Genomic DNA, 12,044 nt, shown 5'->3' with positions numbered 1-12,044 from the left:
TACATTTTGGGAACCAGTTTGTACGTTTTGCGTAGGTACGTTGGATTGGGCTTCCAGGGAGCCAAGCCTAATGTTAGCAAGTGGCTCTTGTATAGATACTTTGTCCTTCTTTGCTAATTGGGGTTTCCTTTTGCGTTTTGGTGAGGGTGGATGCTCGTCATCATCTGAGATGGAATCAGTTGTGTCTTGGATGCAACCATTTATACCTCTAGGCTGGGTTCCACTTGCCACAGGCTTTACCGAATTATCAGGAGTTATTGTTAATGAAGGAGGGTTGGGGGAGACTAGTAACCCATTCTGGGTAAGTATTTTTCCTTCAACATTAATAATCTGTTTGTCAATTTCCCCCATAGCTCCTGAAATAAATTTCAATATTGACGTATGATTTTTCCGGGAGGATATATCATTTGCACTAGATTGCTTCCTTTTTCCCATTCTTACTGACTGGTTTGAACAAGAAGAGTTCTTTAATGATTGCCTGCGAGGCAAGACTTCTTTTGAGAGATATAGTAGCAGCCGTTTATTTATAGAGAAGGGGGAAACAGGGAAGGGTAAATGGATTTCTCACAGTAATGGGGATTTTTAACTGAGGGACAGGGGTACAAGCTATGAAGGGACAATCACAGGGAGTCAAGAGAGAAGGATGCAGTACCTGCTTGGAGTCATGAGAACCAAATCCTGAGATCACAAGGAAGTTCTCAGAGGGATGGCCCAGCCCAGCCTCTGCCAGCCGCTGACGGGCGCAGGATGGGCCCGTCCTTGGCTCGGGCTTCGCCCGGGTGACGCCCGCGCGCGTCCCGCAAGGTGGGAGCGCTGCCCGAGATTTAAAGGGCTCCTGCCCTTTGATTGAGTTCCTGCCGCCTCCTCCTCGGCCCCAGGTGGTGTGCTGCGTGCGTCCCGCAAGGCTGGAGCGCTGCCCGAGATTTAAAGGGCTCCTGCCGTTTGATTGAGTTCCTGTCGCCTCCTCCTCGGCCCCAGGTGGTGTGCTGCGCGCGTCTTTAATCTATTTCTTGACTCTTGAGGCCCTAATGTAGGGAGGCCATATGGGGACCTTCTTGTGTCAGGATTATGTAATGTACCTTGAGTTCTTAGGCCTTTTGGGTGTTGGTGGTACTCCTTCCCCATCACTAGTTCTGCCTGACATAGGACTCTTCATAGCCAGACTGATAGCATTTTCCCAGTAAATAGCTCTTATGAGACATGAATTCTGGAGTGGTTGACACTCAGCTGGTCTGCGGTAAGGGTTCTCCCAACTGGTCTACTCTGAATGTTGCCTCAGTCAGTTAATTTGCCTTCACCAAGACAAGTTCTTATTTGAAGTGTGTACCAATGATATTGGCCTAGTTGGCCCATTGGCTATGGTTCAGCGGCAGAGAAGCCTGGGTTTTTGCCTTGAAAGAGAGGAATGTCTGGGCCATAGACTGCCTCTGTTGGTCACTTATGGCCGTTCTGTTTGGCCACTCTGACCTCTGACTCACAGTTATTATTTCCTTCCTTGTCTTCTGCTGGGACACGGGGTATTGGTGTTGGTCATTGTGAAATCAATGGTAGACACGTGTTTCACCTTCCTTCCTCCTTGTATGCCCACCCAAGGCAGTTTCTACCCATCCTTCTGGATATATTGCAACCATGCAGGTACCTTGCTTCTAATTCACTAGGGAGCAGTATATTCCATGTTGGCAGATTGAGATTAACTAAGTCTTTGAAGTCTTGAAAAGATGCATCTTTGAACCACTACTTCTATAACTTTCAATGTCCTAGAGACCCCTTGCTGTCAGTGCAGGTTGAGCAGACAAGTCCGTTAAAGAGGGATCAGGTTATGAGTTGGTACTGTAGAAAATCCTGTCTCAGATAAGGGTTAGTCTTACTTCCATCTGTTCCAAACGAGGACTTTTTCATTTTAACCAAGCTCTCAGCAGGTGAATGCTAGGCGTTTGTATCAGAAAACAGGTAATTAAATGAACGTTGGTCCTACTTGGAATAACGGCTGCTTAATTTAAATTAAGTCAAGGCCTAAACCTTGGACAAAAGAAATAAGGCTGCCAAACTGTTTCCTCCAAAACTGAGTAAGACAAACCTGATTTCTATGAAGACCCCAAAGGCACTGCAGAAAGTGCTGAACACTTGCCCCTTTGAAGCACTACCCCTTACCTTCTTCATCTAAGTGTATTCCAGGTATTGGGTACAAGAGCATGTACTCACACTGCTTGAAGATACCTCACTGTGCTGTATTATGTTGAGCTGATTCTCTACCACGCTGCACTGGTACATGTTAATAAGATTAGTGTCCACTGGTAGTTTCTTTGCATCCGTATTATGTCTGAAGATCTTGATGTTTATTATTGTATAAACATTTGAATAAAGCCATGTTTAGTTGGTTTGCCCTTACCACCCTGACCTTTGCAATTTCTCTTTGACATTTTGCATGTTTTGTTTGGTGATAGGTGGTTTTGAGAGTGTGTGTTACACTGCCAAGTGTGGACTTTGGTGTATAATAGCATTTGGGTTGGTTAGGATTTTCTTTTCCTCAGATTGCTTTATTGCCTTTTTGTTTTATGTGAGAAGTGAGCGTTGGTCCCATTTAACTGCACTCCCTGGATTTTTTCTTTCTTCACTACCCTGGTTTGGACTTCTGCTGTTATCAAGTCTCACTAACTGAGTCTCACTCACTGTAAGCTTTTTTTAAATGGTTTGAGAGTGCTAACCAAAAGGGTCTAGCTTTTAAGATAAGGATCACCACTGCACAACTGGGTTAAGATGCTCTGAAACATTGATATTATTGTGTGTTCTGAGCCCAGAGAAACAAAGGAGGGTAGTCAGACCTCTGGAGTCAGAGTCACAGGATGGCCCCCCCCTCTAAAATTTGAAGTTTTAGTGATAGGGGAGTAGGCCACTGTGGCAGTTTGGGGGCATGGTTTAATCTGTCAGAGAAGGTCCCAAAAATGCTCTACAGAAAGGTTGGGACAGGGATGGATTAATGATGTGTTGTCCCGGGATTGGGCTGAAGTGGCTACCTTCTGGAACTTTCAACCCCCACTTAAGAGCTTAAGAACTCCTTCACAAGGGAGAGTCTGTTGAGAACATCCAGGAGCTGGGGGAACTACACTGAAGTAATACCCAGCTGGAAGAGAGATAACACCTGATTCCCCCTAAAAGGAACTGAATAACTCCTGACTCCCAATGGAAAAGAAGACTCAAGTGCCTGACTTCAGATAAGCCCCAGAGACTACAATTTGCTTCTCCAGGTCTATTGGTGCTGCTACCCTAGACACTCCGGAGAACAGTAGTGGAATGAATCTGTTAGAGAAGACCCTGGAAGTTATCCCTTGATCTTCTGTGGACTAATCTTGTATGTGTGCGACCTTCAAAAGGAGGGTACTGCTGATACATGGGTGCAAGTAGCTAAAGAAAGCCCATGGGACTCAGGGATGCAGAAAAGGGATGGTTCTTCACTTCGGGGATGTGGGGTACCGCTAAACATGAGCCAAGGCTGAAGTGAGCACCAGGAGCTCATAAAGAGGACTGGTCATAGCCAAGGAGCTATAGGCAAGTGGGCAGGCCCATTTTAGCTACTTGTCAGCAGGAGTTAGGAGCCCAATCATCACAGTGAGAGTAACTAAGCATCCAGCTCTTAAACAATTTAACAATTTTAAATGCAAAGAAGACTGAAAAGAACACAACTAGCGGCTGGAGCATTCTACAAGATGCAAAAACACAAAGAATCCCATGGCAAATATCCCTACGGGACTAGAGAAAATCTTGTTTTCATAGCCACTTTGCTCTGGATGGAGGGATTTGAAAATGTATGCTTTGTGGTACTCTCAAAGAGCATGAGGAAATATGGTTTCTCAGGAGAACCAAATGGGCTGAGGCATATTTGGTGCACGCTCCCAATGTTTTTCAGTCTCCAAGGGGTGGGCCAAGGCCCTGAAATGAAGACAAACGGGGGGGCATGCGTGGCATCCCGGCCTACTTGTACATGGTATTGTCCCTTTGGGCACTCCAGTCCCCGGGCACCAACACATAGAAGAAAAATAAGCACAATCATGCTTCCGTTTTCAAATGTCCCGGAGGTACCCAGTTTTCCAGGAACCAACGGTAAATGGCTACACTCTCAACAAACAGTCTTATGAATTTATTGAAGTGATTAGTAGAAGGTTCATGGACTACCTCATCATTTTTGGTGAGGACCTCAGTTTGACAATGAACCATACATTGAACAGATCACAGGAGCCAGTTGGTTCTATTCTGCAGCATCCAGCTAGACTTTTGAGATAATGGCCAACTAGGGATTGGAGTATAACTGTGTAGTTCAAGAAGGACTGCTTGCATGGAGACCGAGTTCTTTGACTTCACTGTTTGGTTTGCAATGAATGTGAGCTGTTCAGAAAGAGCGCTCAGATTTCTCTCAGAAATGGACTATACTTGGAATTAGATGAACTCTTAACAAAACCATACGTGACACAAGGTGGGAGTTACTGACACTCTCAAGGTTGCACTCAATAGATTAGTTAAACTTTATAATGAGACTACACACAAAACAAGATTGTTCTTGGCACAAGGTTGGAGTTACTGTCACTCCCAGGGTTGTACTCTGTACATTGACTAAATTTGTACACTAGGCTATACATGGAACAAGTTTACTTCTCAGGCACAAGGTTGGAGTTACTGACACTTCCAAGGTTGTGCTTGAAACATGGATTGGAGTTAAAGACACTCCCAATGTATGCTAGTAACAAGCATATGCTAGATACATACCTAGAGTCAAGGGCACTCCCAAGATATGCTAGAAAACATGGTTACACTAGGTTCAAGGCTGGAGTTGTAAACAATCTCAAGTTATGCTAGAAAACACAATTATACTTGGTTCAAGGCTGGAGTCATAAACACTCCCAAGGTATGCTTGAAAACATGATTACACTCAGTACATAAGTTGGAGATATAAGGATTGTTCTGGAGACAGTTTCTAGTCCATGAACAACACAGTATAGGAGCCAAAGCATGGAGAAAAGGTCCAGAGTCAGAATAAGCAAGGAGATAACTGACAGGCCTGTAATTACTACTAAGGACTAGTGCACACTAACCTGAGGGCAAGTACTTAGCTTGGACAAGCACTTTACTGGAGGTCAAGGGCAGCAGGCAGGTCACTGCAAGAAGTTCAAGAAGAAGTGGACTCGTAGCTCATGAAGGGAGACACTAGAGAAGCTGCAGAAATCAGGATCTCAAAGTCATCAGTAAAGGACTCGAGGGATTAGAGTGCTGGAAGATTTCCTGATGACTTGGCAGATGAGTGCAGGGAGGGCAAGGTTGGCAGGACTGCAATTATGAAGGTCCTGGCAAATCGGGAAATGGGTGCAGGGACAAAGCTTGTGCTGAACAGGAACACAAGAATATCTGGGAAACTCCGGAGGTGAGTGCAGGGAAGCTGCTTGCGCAGGAATTGACAGGAATTGGTGTGGGTCTGGATCCTGGTAAGAGGCTAAGCCCCAATGCAAGTTCAGAGGGGCTATTTATACAGGAAGCCAAGAGTGTTTCAGAAAGGCATGTGTTTCACGTGAAGGCCTCAAGGAACCTTAGGAAAGTCACATGTTAGATACAAATAAATAAGACCTAACAGGCATAAGGTGCAAACAACAACTGATAAAAACAAATGCAATGGAACCCAAGTGCACAATGGTACAACCCAGTGGCCCACACTGGAGATGTGACTATCCTAAAAGGGCACACAATGTCTGCAGGTGCTAACTTGCCCAAAGTAGCATAGCAGGAGAAATAAGGGGCCAACTGTTCAGGCCTATGGGTAGGGGAAAGCCACAGACTACTCGAAACAGAAAGGCGCCACTGAGAGAGGAATGACACGAGGCTGGTGAGCAATTTCCACTGCACCTAGAGCACAAGACTGAGTCATGACAAACAGCAGTCAGGGGTTTCTCAATTGTCTTTTCAGAATCAGTCTTGGCATTGACATAAGTATCTGAAGAGTTACATGTCAGAAATGCGGGAATCTTACGTACTGGACTTCCCAGGACAACGGGCAGTCACCCTGTGTCTTTTGCTGGTTATGACTTGGAATGGTGCAGCATTGAATGGAATATCAGAGTTATGTTTTTTTAACTGACGGACAAGCACTTGATCCCCTCAAGTGGAAACAATGCCTAGTGTATGTCTGCACATATCTGCATAGGCCTTCATTTTCCATTTACGATCCAAGTCTTTGGTAAGGGTTTCCTGATCCATTGAGGTAGCTTGGTTGTCATGGCTCTCGCGAGCATCAAAGTTGAAGGGCTATCAGCTGTAATCGAGTGAGGAGTTCACAGAGTATAATTAAAGACAATTTTAAGGTCGATCTTTTCCAACACAGCACGCTAAACAGTTTTTTTCAACGTACTCATGAAACGTTCAACAAGGCCAAAGAGGGGTGCTCTTCTGATGCTACATGTTAAAATAACTGAGAAAATCTCTGAATTCCCAACTGTTGAAAGGAGGGCCTTTGTCAGATTTTAAGATCACAGAAATTCCCTGTGTCGCAAAGATGCTCTCGATGACTCTCTCTTGAGTGATAGATGAGAGATCTTCTAGCATTGGACAACAGGAGTATTCATAAGCAATCACCATCAGGTGATGTCCATTGTCAAGACCAAGACCAAAAAAGTCAACAGCAATTCTTTCCTATGCATGCTTGGGCAACTCTGACATGCTTTAAAGGTGTTGAGTGGCCTTCAACTCCCTTTCAACTCTCTCACCGAGATGAGGAAAGCAGACTTGTTCTCAGGGAGCTCATTTTGTGACAATGACTCAACAATGTCCTTCATGGGCCACTTCAATTATCTCTTGTTGCAGACTGTCCAGAATAACAATTTTTGAACCCCTCAGCATAATTCCTTCTTGAGTCATGCTCAGTTCATCTTTGACATTTTTGAGCCTCTGAAATTCACCGTCAATGGCAAGAGGTCGAGTGTGCTGGTCCCAAGACTGATGTGTGATAGTGTCTTTCAGTTTTAACAAGCCACTAGCTTGACTTGTGGTAGTGACAATTTGCTCCAAACAAAAGGCAGCTGGTGTGTTTGATTTCAGAATGAAATTCGTGTAGGCTTCCACCAACGTGGAAGGGGTACCGTGACACTGTATAGTCAACAGGGTTTTTATTCTTTCCCGTACGGTGCACAATTGTGTAGTTGTACTCTTGCAATAGTGGACCCCAATGCAATGTGATGAGGCATCTTGGTCTTTGAATTGCCAAAAATGATCAACAATCCTTGATGATCTGTCACAAGCATCCAAGGCTTTCCTTATAAAAACACAGGGAAATGTTCACAACCCCAAACCACTGCTTAACTTTCTTTTTCTGGTCGTGAAGAAACACATTCAGTTTGAGACAAACTTTTCCTTGCATATGCCACAATGTGTCTCCCAACATCTGGGTGTCCACTGCACTGTGCAAGGATTGCATCTAATCTGACTGAGCTAGCATCAACAACAACTTTTGTATGAAGCTTTTGATTAAAGTATGCCATTTCAGGAGCGTTCTCAATACCTTGTTTGATTCTGTAAAAACTTTGCTCTCATTTATGAGACCAATGAAATGAAATATTCTTCTTTGTCAAGTCTCTCAAGGGAGCACTCATGGTAGTAAAGTCTACAAATGTATCTGGAACAGTAACTGGCCATGCCAAAGAATGAACGTAACATGAAAACATCTTGTGAGGAACTGCCAGTTGACAATGCTTGCACTTTAACTGGATCGGGTGTCATACCTCCATCACAAAAAATATTGCCTAAGAACTTTAGTTTTGTCTTATGAAACTCACATTTCTCAGCATTCAACCTTAAACCTGCATCAAAAAGTAAATGACACACTGGTTTGAGAAATTTATTGTGCTCCTTCTGTGTAGCTCTAAAAACTAATATGCCATCAATATAGTTGAAAGCATTAATGAAAGGCTGTATGATACGTTGAATGACATCTTGAAAAGTTCTGCAGCTGATGACACCCCAAAACTTAGGGCCTGATTTAGATATTGGTGGGCGTGTTACTCTGTCACGACGGTGACGGATATCCCATTTGCCAAAATCTAAATCCCATTATATCATATGATATTTAAATTTCAGTGGATGGGATATCCTCACCGTTGTAACAGAGAACTTGTCCACCAATATCTAAATCAGGCCCTTCATCTTTTATATTGAAATAGAACAATATGTTTGAAAATTATGAAATGTACCTGCAATTTTCCTAAAGTTCAAACTGATGATATCCTTTGCTTAAATCAAGGTCTTTGCACCATTCAATTGTGCTATCATATCAGCAATGTGCAGACCCACATATCCACACAGATGCGTACATCTCCTTCACTGTCCTTTTTGGGTACTATTACTGTGGGAGAAACCCATGGCATTGGACTGGTAGAATGCTCAATGATATCATGTTTAAGTAATGATTCAAGTTCTTTTTCAACAGCTTCTTGTAAATGAAATGCAATTTGTCTGTGTCTTTGAGCACAGGACAGACATCCTCATTATTATGCAATTATACTTTAATAGTCTTAAGTTTTCCTAACCCATGAACCAGCGAAGGGAACTGACTTACTATTTCGTGCTCAGCATTCATGTTATAGTTCACTGAGCTCAGTGCCATACCAGCAGCTGTACTGAAGCTGAGTAAACAGGCACTTGATTCCGTAACTTGAAGCACATGGATGGTTGCTTGCACTTTTGCCTTCTTGTGTTTCATTGTCGCCACAAATGAACCTTGACTTTTCAATTGAATCAGTGCAGCCCATGTATATACTTTAGTTTTTGATGGCCTCAGTTGTGCAATGGAGGTAGTTCATTATATTTCTCCTCAGGCATAAGATTTATTGATGGACCAGTGTTGATAAGGAAAGGTATTGAACAATCGTTTAATTTCAGTGTAGTCTTCGGACAATGTTTGAATGGCTTTGGTGCTCTTTCATGTCAAAATTTCTCTGACTGGTATTTCTCTTCACATGCCACCAGTCCAACGTGCATACATTTTTCTGAGGTAAACATCAACATTGCACAACCACCTTCTTCTCTTTCACTTGATAAAGATACTGAAGATCTTTTTGACAATGATTTAGATGCTAATCGACTTCATTTAGTGTTGATTTGTCTTAACTGGTGTTGTTGCTGGGCCTTTGTGGGCGTGCATCAAACGTCGCTTCTGGAACATTCAGGTGGGCATTTTGTCTTCTGACTGCAATGCATTTACTTTTTCTTTCTCCTTGTAAACAGTTACAAAATGGTTCTCCTACCCATAGTCTTTGCACAGCTGTCCAGTGGCAGAACAATTACCCTTGTGTGGAAATGACAATCCACACCTGAAACACAACTTATTTTTCTATGGAGACATCACTTTGTGTCTTTCAGTCTTGTGCTTCTGCTTGCTTTGTGATTCTGCTTGCTTTCATGTTCATGACTGGCTCACTTTGTGCACCTACAGGCCTACATGTCAGCAGCTTGTCGAACAACACACTCTTCAGCTCTCGCAGTCATGGGAACTCACTCCAGACTAAGAATTTCTCTCAACATTCATCCTCTGAATGAATCTGACAAGCATCCGTCCATAACTCTGTGATGTATTGCTTCATTATTAAATTCATTGAACTTACAGTGTTTAATGAGTGTATGCAGTCTCTCAACAAATTTGTCTATGGTTTCATCAGCTTTCTGTCATCCTTGACTGAACATGTACCTTACCTGATCTACATTCACCATTGGATTGAACTTGAGATTCAAGGCTTCTTTAATTTGACAGTATGAAACTTCAATTCGCTGCATTTTCTTTATGAATTTTATTTTACCCTCACCAGCAAGCTTCTAAAGGTATTTGATAATGTTATTGTTATCTGTTCCTTCTAGTGCATCAATGAAATCATCAAGTGTTTCTATCCAAACAGTCCATCTGTTGCCAATATTCTGCTTTTTGGTGGTATTGAATGGTGGTATGGGTTTCAGGAAGGGGGCGGCATTGTAACTGTTTGTGGCAATAACTGATAAAGAAGATCGCATTCTCTCTGACGCCGCTTGATGGTATTGATGAACTTGTGATGTGCTGGTCTCTGGGTCATCTTTAATAACTGCAAGAAATGTGGTCTTTTTCTTGGCTCTCTGTTGGAAAAACAGTCTTTCACTATTCCGATCACCGCTCTCGGCCTTTCAGTCTTCCACAACCTATGAGGTTGTTCTGAGCCCCACTCAGTAGATTTTGGTGGAGTGCAGCTTCAAGTGTGGATGGCTTTGTAAGCACAATCCTGGGCACTTCTCCTTGGGCCACTCCCAAGTGCTGTGGTATGATGACTCTCTTTAATCGGTTCTAGAAAGCAAATGATTGTTTCTTTTATCTGAATTGCTTTGTTTTCAGGCGTCCTTATGTGTTTTCACACCTGGTGGATCTCTGCTTCGCAGCACTTCTGACCACAGTGTTATCTTGCAATTTGCGGTCGCTATTTGCAAGCCTGGTTGGATCCGCCTTCAGCATTAACATTCCATGTAATGCATACCTTTATGTTGTGTAGTTGCACAGTACCTCTCTTTACGGCCTTGCCAGCAGGTTCTTGGCCAATGATATGTAGACTTCTCTGTGAAGCTTTTGCTATCTTCAAATGCTTCCTACTGACTGGAGTGTGCTTTGAAACCACATATGCCAAACATTGATTCTGCACTTCGACTGAGGCACGTGTGACATGCATAAGCAGTTTGCCTGGACCACGCAAAGTCTCTGGGAAAGCATTGTCGATCTTAGAGTTACTAATCCCCTATCTCATCACCAGTTGTAGCATCTTCCCCAGCCTGGGTACCCGCCAAATACTATTCCATACATGAAGGTGGGTATTACTGAACACAAAATTCTAAACCTGCATTTAATTTACCACACTATAACACTTACATCACAGTTCTATGGAGTTCATCAGAAGCTTAAAGGGTTCCATCATGAATAACTCACACAACACTACATGGGTTAATTGTTTTTTTAGAAGAGAACACTAACGTCAATGTCCACCTTATTATGATAGACTTCATGGAGCGTGGCACTGTTTCAGGGTGTAGGGTGACTGATGCAATTCAGAGCTGTTTCTGCAAACACTTCTGATGATGTCCAGATGGAGTTAGCTGTCTTGGTATCCATATTAGATTTGTTGTGGAAACAATTTTAAACTGAATAGCTATGTTCACTGTCCTTGCCGAATTGGAAAAGAAGGCAGGCAGATTGAGTAATCTTGAGATTTAGGTGGGAGGGTCTCTCGATCACTAAAATTGTTGTTCTGCCTGAATTCCATTATAACTTATAAGGCTATTGCTCTCTTGACTGCCCTTCCCTCTTCATACTTTGGCAGACCATTCAGCTCACAGGGTGCTACCGTGTGTCACACAATCTTGGCTACAATTTCAGGGTCACCTGGTGAGGAGCTGATATCACATTGTGCACCCAATCAGGTGGAAAACCCTTCAGGGACCAGGTTCGTAGCTAATTGTTTGGTTGTTGGGTGCAACTGGTGTCCAGCACAGTATATTGTACCCATATTGAGAAATGCTGCTTTTAGTAGTGCAGACCTGTCTTTCTTTATTTACACATACTATCAATTCCTTTGATTTGTTATTCTGTGGAAAGGTTTACACTAACTGTCATCAGTTTTAGGGCTAATCTAGCTGATTGTTTTTCCCGGATAGTTTTGGAGATAGATTTACTCTTTTTAATAATTGCACTACTTTGTATGTTTCTCTGTTTCGAATATTTTTAAGGGCGACATTAGTTAACCAAAATAAAGAAACTTGACATTGAAACTGAAACTGAAACTTGAACTTATATGTCATCCCCTGTTTAATGTGTCACTTTCACATTCAACCGTTCATTCTATAATAATACAATTAGTTATCTATTTTTTGCTCTGCTTGTAACTATTATCCAAACCACTTCTACGCTCCCTCTCTCTTTTACATTTGCATCACGTTCTTCCACATCTCTCTCCTTCTTTCATATCTACATTTTGTTCTTAAATTGCATCGCTCAATTTGATCTTCCA

Source organism: Pleurodeles waltl, chromosome 11, assembly GCF_031143425.1.
Source record: "Pleurodeles waltl isolate 20211129_DDA chromosome 11, aPleWal1.hap1.20221129, whole genome shotgun sequence".
NCBI lineage: Eukaryota > Metazoa > Chordata > Amphibia > Caudata > Salamandridae > Pleurodeles > Pleurodeles waltl.
Note: the sequence above shows the minus strand (reverse complement) of the source record.